General features: G+C 40.0%; 1 long non-coding RNA gene across 1 annotated transcript in view; it reads right to left on the reverse strand.

The window, feature by feature from the left end:
• Positions 1-3,648: 3,648 nt before the first annotated feature.
• Positions 3,649-13,654, reverse strand: part of LOC144930222 (uncharacterized) — a 264,343-nt gene continuing 254,337 nt past the window's right edge. Inside the window, exon 3 of the long non-coding RNA XR_013635368.1 lies at positions 3,649-4,762. This is a non-coding gene — a long non-coding RNA (uncharacterized LOC144930222). The remainder of the gene's footprint in view (positions 4,763-13,654) is intronic.

Consider the following 13,654-nt stretch of genomic DNA (forward strand, 5'->3'; position numbering starts at 1 on the left):
AGTTGAACACATTAAAATGTAATTTTAATTATTTTGCGGTAGTGCCCAGATGTCTCCGTGAGGCTGAGGAGGCTCATTGTACTAGAAACTGTACAAACACACAGGTGAACATGGTCCCTGCACCAAAAAGATATTTCCTGGCTTGAGTCACCTGGCCATGGTCAGAATTAAAAAGGTTATAGCCTGTCAGATGTTGGGTGGCCACAATTACACTACTGAATTATAGGGGAGCAGCAGCTCTGCTATAGTTAACGCTTAGAGTTGCTTAGTTTTAAAAAGTTGACTTTTCTAGGTGCTCTAAAATCCACCTGCTTATTCAGATTGTCTTGCAATTTGCTGTGTCTCATGGGGGTTGTTCTGCTTCTAGAGGAAAGGGGATGTTAGATGAGTGTAGAGGAAGGTGGGGAGCCAAGGAAGGGGTCAGAGTTGTTCAGTGGAGGATATAGGGAAGGGCTTCAGCTCTGCCCCCAAAACTTTGTACGATCTTATTTCCCCCATTATTGTCCCACATTCAAAACATGTTCCCACAGCACTGAGACCAGGATGGGGAGCTAGGAACTGGCCTGTTCCATGCATGCGTTAGCCTCGCAGACACTGAAATCACAGGAGGGAAAGAAAACACCCGCTGAAATGAATGGAGCAGTTCATTTGTTTTAGGCTATACTCATTTGCCTGGGGTGATCTTATTCAGCACAGAACATTACATTCCACCTCTCTGAACCTTAAATGCTGGAGGCGGTTGTATAGAGCCCCTTCCCCATACACTAGGCCAAATCTGGCATAAGGACTCTGCATCTCCATGCTCCTACCCCTTCCTGCCTTGAACAGGTGTACACACTCCTCAGAGTCCCCTGACTTTCCCACTTCTCCATGGCTTTCCTAGTTTATCATGTGCATGAACTGGCAAAGATAGGGTGGATCTGGTGTGTGTGTTGCATTACTATTATTCTTCGTTCCCTGGTTTTCAGAGGTTTGAGTGTAGCTGAATGTAACATTCGGGCAGGACAGGGAAGGGCAGGATCTTGACAAAGGGCTGTCAGGGCTGATGGTCGGTGTGACCCTGCACCCATACTCTTTACAGTGATATTATGGTATGATTGACATAATTATGTATTTTATGCAAGAGGGGTCATGAGATGTCATTGAAAGGGTTATGATTTGCTGAATATGGTTATCCTAGTTGTACGCATGTATCATTTTTGTATCTGAAGTTGTGAGTATTGACTATATATCTGTATTTCAAAATGTAGTTACACCTGGGGAATGCCCACTATACAAGATGCTTTCATTCTCGATAGCTGGGTGGGGAAGGGCCTATTATAGGGAATGGGCCATTAGGAAAATAGGCCTTAGAAGAAGCTTATCTCCCACCTGAGGAGCCTTCCTGAGAATGCTACCAACAGCCTCCGAGTAATGGCTGCTATGACTCTACAAAGACATGTCTCTAGATTCCATCTTGGGATGTCAGTGTCTTTCCACAGACTGGTCTGGGAACCAAGCTTTGAAACAAAGGGTTCCTGCCATATGCAAAAGTTAAATAAGGGAGGGAGTGACCTTGGTGGTTCTTCACTCCCCACACAAGAAGACTCCTGGAAATACCTGAGGAACAAAGACTGAACTGGGGGAAGTGCTGGACCCATGCTAAAGGGGTTTTTAGCCTGTGAATAGAACACCTGGGGATTTCAAGCTGGAAGCAAGTGCAGTTTGCCTCTTAAGAACCTGCAGCCTGCTTGTATCCTCTCTTTGGCTATAAGTAGCAAATTTTCACCCTATCTATTTAGTATATTAAGCTTAATTTCCATTTTTTATTTGCTATATAATCTGCTTTGATCTGTTTGCCATCACTTATAATCTATCTTTTGTGGTTAATAAATTTGTTTTAGCTTTATCTAAACCAGTGTGTGGGGATCATAACTTGGGCAAAAGCCATTGCATATTCCTTTCCACATTGAGGGAGGAGGCACATTTTATGAGCTTACGCTGTACAGTTCCCCGTGCAGTGCAAGACAGTGTAATTTTGGGTTTATACTCCAGAGCAGGTGCGCGCCTGGGAAGCTGGGAGTTACCTTTGCTGCTGCCTTCCTATGCAGAGACTGGTCAAAACTCCTGCATGTAACTGCAGGTGGGTGTATCCCTTCCTGTATGTAGGCTGGTGAAAATGCAAGCCTGGAGGGCTTTGGAGCTTGTCACAGCAGTACAGTGTAAGTAGGAGCCCAAGCTGCTGGGTGGTATCCCAGTTCCAAGTGGCACCCCAGGGGAACCCGTTACACTTGGAACAGTGTCAAACCTGAGGCCGAAAGCAGCAATAGATTTTATAGTCAAGTTCCAGACAGGTGGATGCCAAGGACTAGAATCTCATTTGGGTTTCAGGTCTGGGTCAGGAATCAAGGTCCAAATCAAGGTGAGGTTGAAGCCAGGAGTTCAAGTGCAAGAATGGTCATGGCAACTATAGAAGATCCACATTGTTACCTGGACACTTCCTGGAATGCCCCTTGGGTTTATATAGGGCGGGGAGTCAATCATGAGCCAGGAGGCTAATGACTGTTAGACCCCTTGAGGTGGACTTCCATTGTCTGTGTCGGCAGTGGGTAGTGGAGTACAAGAGAAACATAACCAATTCCATGTCAAGGACTGTATCCCCAAGGCTTTGAAAGAGGATGTTTGTGTTGCAGTGAGAACCGTGTGTAAATTGGTGAGAAGAGTGTTAGAGGCAGAGTTTTGAGAAAGTAGGACAAGGGTTTGGAAGAAAATCTCCTGGTATAAAAATTGTTTAAACTCTAGAGCAAAGTTTGGATCCCAAGTTTATTAAGGAAAACTTTCTGGATGCATTCCTGACCCAAAAAAAAAAAATGCTGAAACAATAACTGAGTTTTCTTAAAAGGGGCTTAAGTATTTAACCTAGTTAAATTTAGAGAGCTTCAATTCCTTTTGAAATGTTTGGGTAAAGGAATTGAACCATGATACAGCTCTGACATCAGATTTATTGTTTGCTCAGATTTTTCCCCTCCTCTTGAATTACAGCTTTACATAGCTCTGGTTTATTGTTTTACAGACGAACTCTTGACTCTGCTCAATAACTTGGCATGGGTCACTGGCATGAATCAAATGTTGTTCTGGCCAGAGACTTTCAGGAACCGGGACAAGTGTAGGAAGCTTCTGAACAGTCCAGAATTTAGTAGATTGCCAACATCAAATAACTCCCTGTGTGTAGTTCCACATAGCCTAGGACTGGAATTTAATCAGTTATTTTTTTTTCTTATTAAAAAAGTCGGTTAAAGAGGATAACTGATGCTAGACAAAAAGAAAAGGAGGACTTGTGGCACCTTAGAGACTAACCAATTTATTAGAGCATAAGCTTTCGTGAGCTACAGCTCAGCTGTAGCTCACGAAAGCTTATGCTCTAATAAATTGGTTAGTCTCTAAGGTGCCACAAGTCCTCCTTTTCTTTTTGCGAATACAGACTAACACGGCTGCTACTCTGAAACCTGATGCTAGACTGTAGTTACTATTTTCTTGTAATAACTACAATTTTGTTCAGTTGCTACTTATGAAAGCTACATTTGCCCACTGACCGTAAACAACAAGAAAAATAAAATTTTACATAGAAACTCATTTTAATTAGGTTTATTTTCTTTGATAAAATGTCCTTTAATTTTCACTTTGGCTGGTTGCCAGTTGTCATTAATTGATGTCATAATGGTCCTAATTCATGCGAAGTTACATTTTTCCTTTGAAATGGTAATAGTTAATATCAATTACTCTGCCTTTGTTCATTCAATAAATATAGGTTTATTTAGCCACACAAATTCCACTCATTTTAAGTGGAGGTGAAGGATAAATCTCCTAGTTGACCATGAAAATCTCAAGCATAGGATACATACAGCAAGCATACAGCAAGACTATTGAGATGGCAGAAAATTCTTCCAAGACACTCAGCAACAGCTTCTTGCTTGTCATCCCAAAAAGTCAGTGACCGTAAATGCTTAGAATATTTTGCCTTTGGATCATGTCAAATCTTTTATGCATAAACATATACAATATGGTCAAGACACACGTGGCTGTTGAGATGAAGACTAAGGAAGTTTGCCTGCAGTGGAAGGCAAGGAGGTAGGATTGTGGAGTGGTGGTAGGTTTTTGTTTGTTTTTCCTTTCCTTAACTTAACTTTCCTATGTTATGCAGGGGGTCAGAGTAGATCATAATGGTTCCTTTGGCTTTCAAATCTATGATTCTATAATTTATTCCATTGTTTTTATGTAGATCTTGGTTTGTGTAAATGTCTTCATGAGGGTGGATCTCTGCACCTGCCAGCTCGGATCCAGTTGCAGCCAGTTTACATTATAACTTCTAAGATGCCAGCATGGGGATCTATCACAGTTAAAGTATCCTTTTAGTGTATCTTTATATTGCAACTGAAAAGGGGTGGTTGAATAAGGAGCATTTGGCTAGAGATTTTAGGCATAGTAGGCCCACAAGTCTTGGTGTAACTAGCAGAAACTTCCAACTAAAAATGGTTTTGCCTTTACTTACTGGCTGTTGACTTCTTCCTTCTCCAAAGCAGTAGAAGTGATGTTGATTTAAATAAAGTATTTTTTTTATAAAAGTAATTTAAGCTTGTTTTCAAGAAAATATTATTCTGTCCATCTCTGCCTCTCTCTCAGCAGTAATGTGTCTTAGCTGGTTGTGGACAGTGCTTCTAATCTTGCTGGTTGGTTTAAGCACATGCCATTGTGTATTTTCTTCTGTTGGTCAGTGTCTTCTTCCCTAGAATGATAAAGTGAAAGTTAATGAGGTGCATTTGGAATGTCCACCTATTTCCCATGGTATTCATTGCTCTTTAGTGGAGGAACAGCAAATCTATGATGCACCAGAATGACATTGTAACTTCACAAGTGGATAAAAGCATAGGAGAGTTCCACTGGTACTGATATTTTTAGAATGAAGCTCAGTTTTAAAAAAAAAAAAAAAAGAGAGAGAGAGCACACTCTGCTTCAACATCTTCATTACAGATGTTACTTTTGTTGAATAAATGAGTCTCTTCATCTGCTACTTGTGTAAATCTGGACGCAAGATTGGATGTGCTGATTCTAATTTTGATTTTAAAAGTAACTTGTCTCTTATACAGTCAATTTACAACCCACATCTTTTACTAGGTTAACAGCAAGCTTTTTGCTAGATGTGCCCATAGCGCCTTGCCTGAAAAAAGCTTACAAATGATCACTTATGCCAGCTGTGTTCTGGACAATATAGTTGCCAAAAACTATTCTCCTTTGTTGTCGTCATTTTTCCTAGAAGGATCCCTGTGTAACTTGCAAACATTTATTAATGAAGCCTCAGTGTATCTATGTAAGACAACTAAATCTTATACTCTGTGTGTGTATATACACATGTATATACACACACACACCTGTTCCTAATTTTCCATATATATAAATATGGAAAAAATAGGCACACAGAGGTTATGGATGGATTATTAAAAGCACTCAGTATTGACCTGCTTTCACTGAGGTCAATGGGAGCTTTACCATCTGTGACAATGGGAACGGAGTTAGGCCAATCCTAAGGGCTTTTGAAAATCCCATCCTATGTGACTTGTAGCAAGATATTGGTGGAACTGGGGATGGACCAGGAGCTGTACAATGATGTCTACTGAGCCTCCCATTAAACAGTTTGGACAGATTTTTTTTTTAACAAAAAATTGTTTCAATGGGTAAGGCTCTTTCAAACTCCCTTACGCCCTTGAAACGCAATTCAAGTTGAAAATGAATCTCAATTCAAGTTAGAACTATGTTAGTGCTACAAAAAGAGGGTGTTGCCTGATCCTCTCATTTCCACACTTAATGTTAGCTGTGCTGGCAACATGTCCCTGTACTTCCTAAATCCGAAATGAAGATTATCCAGTTTTATGCTTATGGAAGCACGGTGACTTTTTCTGTCTCTGGTGATTTTCTTGAATCAACAACTGTTTGTTGTTCATACTGCAGACTGAGTGCTTTTCTTCTGTTCTTGGTGCCATAAAGTACTGTGTACTACATGGCCTATGAGGTAGAGTGAGCACTTTACAATAAGGGGCAGTATATCAGAGGACAACTTCGTGGGTACTAAATCAACATATTTTTTGTTCTTTCATATCACATTTGTCTCTGGTTACGAGAACCTAGCCCCATTTGAAGATGCTCCATTGTCTCTAAAGATTGTGTGCTTGTGGGAGCACAAAGCACTATCTAGGAGCAGCTGCTTTTCAGAAGTGAACTTGAAGTGACATCACAAACAGGAGATTCATAGATATTGTTTTAAGGCCAGAAGGGACCAGTGTGATCAACTAACCTGACCTCCTGTATAACACAGGCTATAGGACTTCCCTGAAATATTTCCTATTTGAACTAGAGTGTTTCTTTTAGAAAAATATCTAATCTTGATTTAAAAAGGTTCAGAGGTGAAGAATCCAATGGTAAATTACCTACACTCTTAAAAATCTGCACCTTCTTTCTAGTGTGAATTTGTCTAGTGTCAAATTCCAGCCGTTGGATCTTTGTTATATCTCTATCTGCTGGACTGAAGAGCCATCGAGTCTAAAATTTCTGTTCACCATGACACCTACATGCGACCTGGTTGGCTGCCTCTGCAGAAATCCCTTTTCCAGTCCCCAAAGTGCACCATCTCAGGTGCAGGCTTTTGCCTCCCCTTTTTGGGGGGATGGGGCCCTGTGGTCCAACCACTCCTCAGCTGGGTCTTCAGGTTGCACCAACCAGTAGCTAATATCAATTGTTAGCAAGTCCAATAGGCTTGACACCTGTGCAAGTTTCCCTCTGGTCAATAACAGTACGCAGTGACCCAGAAGCAGCTTCTCCAAAACAAAGTATGATGTATTTTGCCAAAAGGTGCACAACACTTAGAGAAGTACATTTAAAATAAGGGACCTACACGTGTATATTTACACATGCTTAGCATTCCCCTTGAGCCCCTAGGTAGGCCATGACATTTTATCTTGGGAACCAAGTTGTAGCCTGCTTGTTGCAGACCTAGGTTCTCAGTCAGTGTGTGTCAGCCTGCATCATGCTCTCTGTGTGTTTCAGCCATAGGACAGGTGACCTCTTCCCGCCCTCCCTGTCTGCCGGAGGCACCTTTTAGCAGAGTGATGTCTTGATTTTCTTCTCAGCCTTGGCCAAACAGCTGTGTCACCTGAATACTAACTGAGGAGTCCTCTTCACAGCTATAAACGTGCCTATTTTGTTTGAAGGGAGGCTCCTTTTATGAGACATTGTTTTTACCTATCCTGCATAATTTCTCACTTTTTTGAGATAACTATGCCTTCAGACAGGGTAATATCACACAGATACACTGAGGGACATATGTTTATGAAAAAACAAAACAAAAAACAAATATTTTCCAGTTCTCCACAGTATGTACTTTGAAACTGTAATTGTCACTCCTCAACCTTCTCATTGTGAAGCTAAATAAATTGAGCTCCTTGAATCTATCACTATTGGCCATGTTTTCCAACCCTGTAATCCTTCCTGTCGTGGCTCTTCTCTGAGCTCTCCAGTTTATCAACTTCCTCGAATTGTTGGCACCAGAACACAGTATTCCAGCAGTTGTTGCATCATGCCAAATACAGAGGTACAATAACATCTCCGCTCCTACTCAAGATTCCTGTGTTTATTCATCCAAGAATCCCATTAGTCCTTTTGGCCACGGAGTCACACTAGGGAGCTCTGATTATCCACCACACTCCCAAATCTTTTTCAGTCACTGCTTTCCAGCATAGAGCACCCTAGAGATGGCCTGAATTCTTTGTTCTTAAATGTATGACTTTGCATTTGGCTGTGTTGAAACATCCATTGTTAGCCTGCTATCATCTTTCCAAGCTATCCGAACTGCTCTGTATTAATGACCTGTCCCCTTTATTATTTACTTCCGCCCCCAATCTTTGTAATATCTGAAAAAATGATCAGTGATGATTTTGTTTTCTCTCAGATCATTGATAAAAATGTTGAATAGTGGAAGGTCCAAAAACCAAGTCCTGTGGGATTTCACTAGCAAGACGCCTGCTTAGTGATGATTCCCCATTTAATGTTTCACTTTCAGACAGGAGAGTTTGCCAGTTTTTAATCCATTTCTTGTGTGACATGTTGATTTCTGAATTGTTTTTTAGTTTCTTAATCCAAATGTGTGATATGAAGCCAATTGCCTTACAGAAGTCTAATTATATTACATCAACAAAACTACCTCGAACAACCACATTTGTAATCTCATCAAAAAAATTATCAAGTTAGTTTGACAAGATCTAGTTTCCATAAACCCATGTTGATTGGAATTAATTGTATTACCTTCCTTTAATACTTTATTAAGAGTCTCCTATCAGCTGCTCCATCATTTTGCCTGGGATCTATGTCAGACTGACAGCCGTATAATTGCCATGGTTATGGTGTTTACCCTTTAAAATATTTGCACAATGTTAGCTTTCTTCCTATCCTCTGCATGGCTTCTTTAAAATCAACCTTAACAGTCCAGAGAGATCCTTGGCAAGCTCATTTTAAAATTCTTGGATGCAAGTTATCTGGACTTGCTGATTTAAAAACGTCTGGCTTTAGTAGCTGCTTTTTAACATCGTCCTTAGTTACTGTTGGAATGGAAAGTACTTCATCATCACATGATGTGACTGTCGTCTAGTTTTTTCCCAAATACAGAAGAAAAATAATTACAGACCACTTCTGCCTTTTCTGGATTATTGACAATTCTATTGTTTCTATCTACTAATGGACAAATACAGTTGTGTGGGTTCCTTTTGTTCCTGATATGCTTAAAAACCTTCTTATTGTTCTTAACTCTGCCATAGATTTCTCCTTACCCTATTGCTACCCTTGTCAATTTTCTACAGTTCCTAGATTCTGTTTTATATGAATTACTATCAATTTCCCCTTCCTTCCATTTGTTCTCTATGGTGGCGTGATTTTTTGTTTTGTTAGTAGCTGCTTTCATTTCCCCTCTTAAGATTGGTTACAAAACCAACGTATGTGCCCTTTTTTTCCTTGATTGTGGGATATTGCCTTTCTGGGTATCTAGTAAAATATTCTTAAACCATTCCCAATTATCATTCACATTTTGCTGTTTAAATTCTTTCTCCCGCCTGATTTGGCTCATAATTGTTTTCAGCTTTGTGAAATTGCCCTTTCTAATGCACCAAGATGGCTTAGTTCTCAGTCATCTGAAAATACAAATACCATGGTAATACGTGTGATCCTGTTGTTTAAAGTTTCATTTGTGGACAACATAATTTTTTTCTCCTGCAGAGAGTTTGTTTACTTAATGATTTCATTTGCTGCCTTCTTTTCCCCATCAAAAGACTGAAAAATAATCAAGGATCTGTTGAAGACTACAAGTGCTGCTGCATCTGAGACTGTACTAAAAATATCTCTCTAATGCACTGTGCTGCTTCTCTCCCTGTGCATCAAACAATTCAAACTTAATCCCTATAGTAGTTTCCTGTTTCTTTAGGTCATCTTATAATAGTCAAAATAATATTTACTTTCTGTCATTATCAAATGGTTCTCTCAATCTCTTACTCTCTATAGCTGATACAACTGTTTGGCTTATTCCCTTGGGAGTGTATATATCATTGTATTGACTCTTTAAATTGCAGTGTCACACCTCTCTTTCATGCAGGCTAAATAGTTAAGAAAGAACTCTACAAAAAAGAATGGTCAATGTTTGTATGAAATGCATCTAGCCAGAAAATTCAGAGGTGAATTTTCTTCAGCCTTCTCTCATGTTATTGTGCCTACTTATATATATGCTTATAGTACTGTATATGAAACAAATGCACTGTCAAACCATAACAGGAAATGGTGGTTTGAATTCAAAGTAGTTCTTGATGGTCTGACATTGAATTTCTTGGCACCTTTTTCTTTTTACTTCAGATTAATTTCTAGAGTCCTGTGCTTCATTTCCCTTTTTCTCCCCCCTTCCTCACCCCACCCCTTATCTGGTTACATATGAGATGTGGGTGAAATTATCCCTGATCACTTGCTACAAAATCATATTTCCAAATTCATTGCTGCTTAATCCGCAATTGTGAGACACAAGACTCTGTTTATATAAATAAATGGATTTGGATGTCAAGGTACCACAAAGGCAGGATGGATTGTCTTAGAGATGTGAATCATGCAGAGGTGTCTAATTAGCCCTTGAATATTTCCCAATCTTTGAGTTAAATTCAGTCCTGTTGAAAGCATGTTCAGTATCTATCTAAGGTTCCTATACAACCCCGAGTCAAGGCTGAATGCCCACTCTGTCACTCAGAGTGCAGAAGTGGGGGCCCACAAGGATTTTAAAAATTAATACTTGCCACTCCAGGCTTGTATTAAACTCCCAAGGTTGCAGCTTTTCTCTGACCTTCGCTTGGTAAACTCTGCCACCACCCAAATGCAGAAAAACCCCCTTTGAACCCAGGAAGGCACACCTAGGAATTCCTCCCTGTGGGGTGTTGTACCATTCTCCACAAAAATGTTATACCAATAAAATTAAAAACCATCAGGATCTTATTAAAGGGGAAAAGGCAAAATACCACATTTATTGTGAATACAGAAAGAATCATAGTAAGCAGTTAATTATAGCTATAACATTCCATTCAATTTCATATTCATTCTCTCTCTCTCACACACACACACACACACTCCTACCTTCTGCAAGGTTGTTATCATAGTTACCAGCCTTAGAGTTGCTCATGCCAAGCCACTGGCCAGGTGGCCTGGACATGAGGAGGGAGCAGGGCCTTGTCAGATGCTCATCTGATGCTCCTGGAAATTGGTTTGCAGAATCAGACCCCAAAGTTCTCACTTTTTAGAGTCCATTTTTATAGGAATTTCTTCCTAGGCCAGTCTATGGGAATTGCTTCATCATGCTGTTGCTGAATCAATCAGCAGATGGCACATTCCTGACGGCTCCGTGCTGCTAGATGTTATCTTGTTCTTTGGTTCTCCCATTCTTGAGGCTGTTGGGTGGATTCCAGTCTGCCCTCCGGGGGTCCTCTGGTTATTTCCACTTGACGCTGCCTTCAGCCTATGGACACTGGATTCTTAGGCTGGCACCTCCCTGATCATTTAGTTATTATCCACACCAAGCATCCATCCACATACATCCTCTAGCTCTATTTTAATCACAATTGTTAACAAAGCAAGATGAATACAACAAAAGGGCAGGGAGTCTCTGGGTGCTGTTTCTATTGTTACAGAGTATTGTTTTGAGTCTCTCTCTGTGTGAGTAGTTGTTGTTACAGAGAATTTCTTTTAGAACAGACTCAGTCTTAGAATGTACTAACACAATTAGCAGCTTGCAAGTTTCACACATAGAGGGAGAGAAACAGTACCAAAAACCAAGCGATCTCTTAATTAGTAATACCCTGGAATTTAAACTATGGGGAATCAAACTCATTTGTGATTTTAATACAGAACTTCTTTAATATTATCCAATAGGCGTACCCTCAAGCCCTTTCTCTCACACACCCTCCGGGGAAGAGCTGAGAAAGAAAACAAAGGAAATTAACTGTGTCTACCAGCTAATCAAACAACACAAACATCTTAGGACACCAAAAATCCAATCCTGTTCTTAAAAAAGATAAATTTTATTAAAAACAAAAAGGAAAAAATTACATCTGGAGTTTAGGCTTTTTCTAGATTTTAAAAGAACAATTCCAAAAATCAAGCACCCAAAATATCTTTCTTGGGGGTTTAGCTTAGAGGTTACAAGCATCAGGGTTAGCACAGAGGAGATCCACAAGCCAAAATAAAAAATAAACCTGATTGTGTCTGTCTAAAGGTTCCCTATCCAAATAATTTCTTCTAGGTATGGAAGATTAATTTTCAGACCTGGTTCAAGCCTTACACAGCATTGCTGCTCTGTCCCTGCAGCCCAGAGAACAACAGACCAAGGGAAAGTTTCTTTCCCAATTTTAAAAAGTTCTACCTTCCCATTGGCTCTTTTGGTCAGGGGCCTTTACAGGTAAAGCAAGCAGAGAACAGACCAAGAGAGATTTTACAGCTAACTGGCTGGCTGGGTGTCCATCAAAGGTTGCTACTCCCCTGCTTCATCGATCACACCTCCATTAGCGTAGTGTCTGAGCACCTCTCATTCAAATGTATTCTCACAACACCTCTGTACTATCTTTCCCATTTTACAGATGGGGAAGTGAAATTGAGGCACCGAGATTGAGTAACTTGCCCATGGTCACACAGGAAGTCTGTGGCAGAGAAGGTTACTGAACTCTGGTTTCCAAGTCCTACGCTAATGCTCCAGCACTGGACCATCCTTTCCCATTGTCTTTAATGAACTTACAATAGCTCATGCTTGGGCTGAATTTAGGTCTGCCCTGTGTTTTCAGGCTTTGTTCTTCAGATTCTTTCTTTAACTTTAATGCAGGTAGACATACAGGAGATTTGCTGCTGAGATAAAACTGATGAAAATTCAAAGCAAGCTAAAAGCAGAGTGAATCAAAATATTTTGCTATGAAAAATAAAAGGGAGGAAATGCTACTGCAAACAAGTACTTTCTGAACGGAAAAAGAAAAGGAGGACTTGTGGCACCTTAAGAGACTGATAAATTTATCTGAGCATAAGCTTTCGTGAGCTTCAGCTCACCTCATCGGAAGCATGCAGTGGAAAAATGAAGTGAGCTGTAGCTCATGAAAGCTTATGCTCAAATAAATGTTAGTCTCTAAGAAGCCACAAGTCCTCCTTTTCTTTTTGAGGATGCAGACTAACACGGCTGCTACTCTGAAACCTGTCTATGAACGGAGTCATTCTGCTGCCAAGAACGAGTGGTCTGTTATGTCGTGGGTGAGAAAAGAATCCCATTTTTTTAGATGTATGGGAAAGCAGAAACTGATGAGACTGGTGGCTTGTGTACACTCAAAACGTTACAAAGACATAGCTGTAGTGCTTCATTGTAGGCGCTACCTACACCAATAGGAAGGGTTCTCCCATCAGCGAAGGTAATCCACCTCCCCGAGAGGCGGTAGCTAGGTAAATGGAAGAATTCTTCTGTCAATCTAGCACTGTCTACATGGAGACTTAGCATAGTTAAGCCAACCTGCTCAAAGATGTGGATTTTTCATGCCCCATACTTGGATTTTTTGGCAAACACAAGCCTAAGACACACAAGGAAGGCTCAGGGTACTGCCAGTTAAGCTGTGTTGGGAATCATGCTCTCGCTAGGAACTAGAAAAATAGAATTTTCATCCCACAGGAAACTTTGCCATTTCAAAATTAGTTTGTTTTGACTCAGAAGGTTGGAATCTTGAAAAATTTCACGGAATGAACATTGCAAAAAGTTTCCCATCAGAAATGTCAATGATTTAAAAAAAAAAACATTTTCAATCGAAACGAAATTAAAATTCTTTTCAACTAACATTAACATAAAATGCCCTTTTGGTGTTTCAGGCTGGAAAGCCAAAATGAAAAAAAATATTTTTCATTTTGACATTCCCTTGACAGAAAATCAATTTTTTTGTTGGAATCAAAATTTTCATGTGAAAAATTTCAGTTTCAGCCAAACCATAGTTTTTGGCAGGAAAACTTTCTATGGAAAATTTTTTGACTAGCTCTACTAGAAACAAAGGGTTGGTGAAATCTCAGTTCAGCAGATAATCCATCATAACCT

This window comes from Lepidochelys kempii, chromosome 2 (genome assembly GCF_965140285.1).
Source record: "Lepidochelys kempii isolate rLepKem1 chromosome 2, rLepKem1.hap1, whole genome shotgun sequence".
NCBI lineage: Eukaryota > Metazoa > Chordata > Testudines > Cheloniidae > Lepidochelys > Lepidochelys kempii.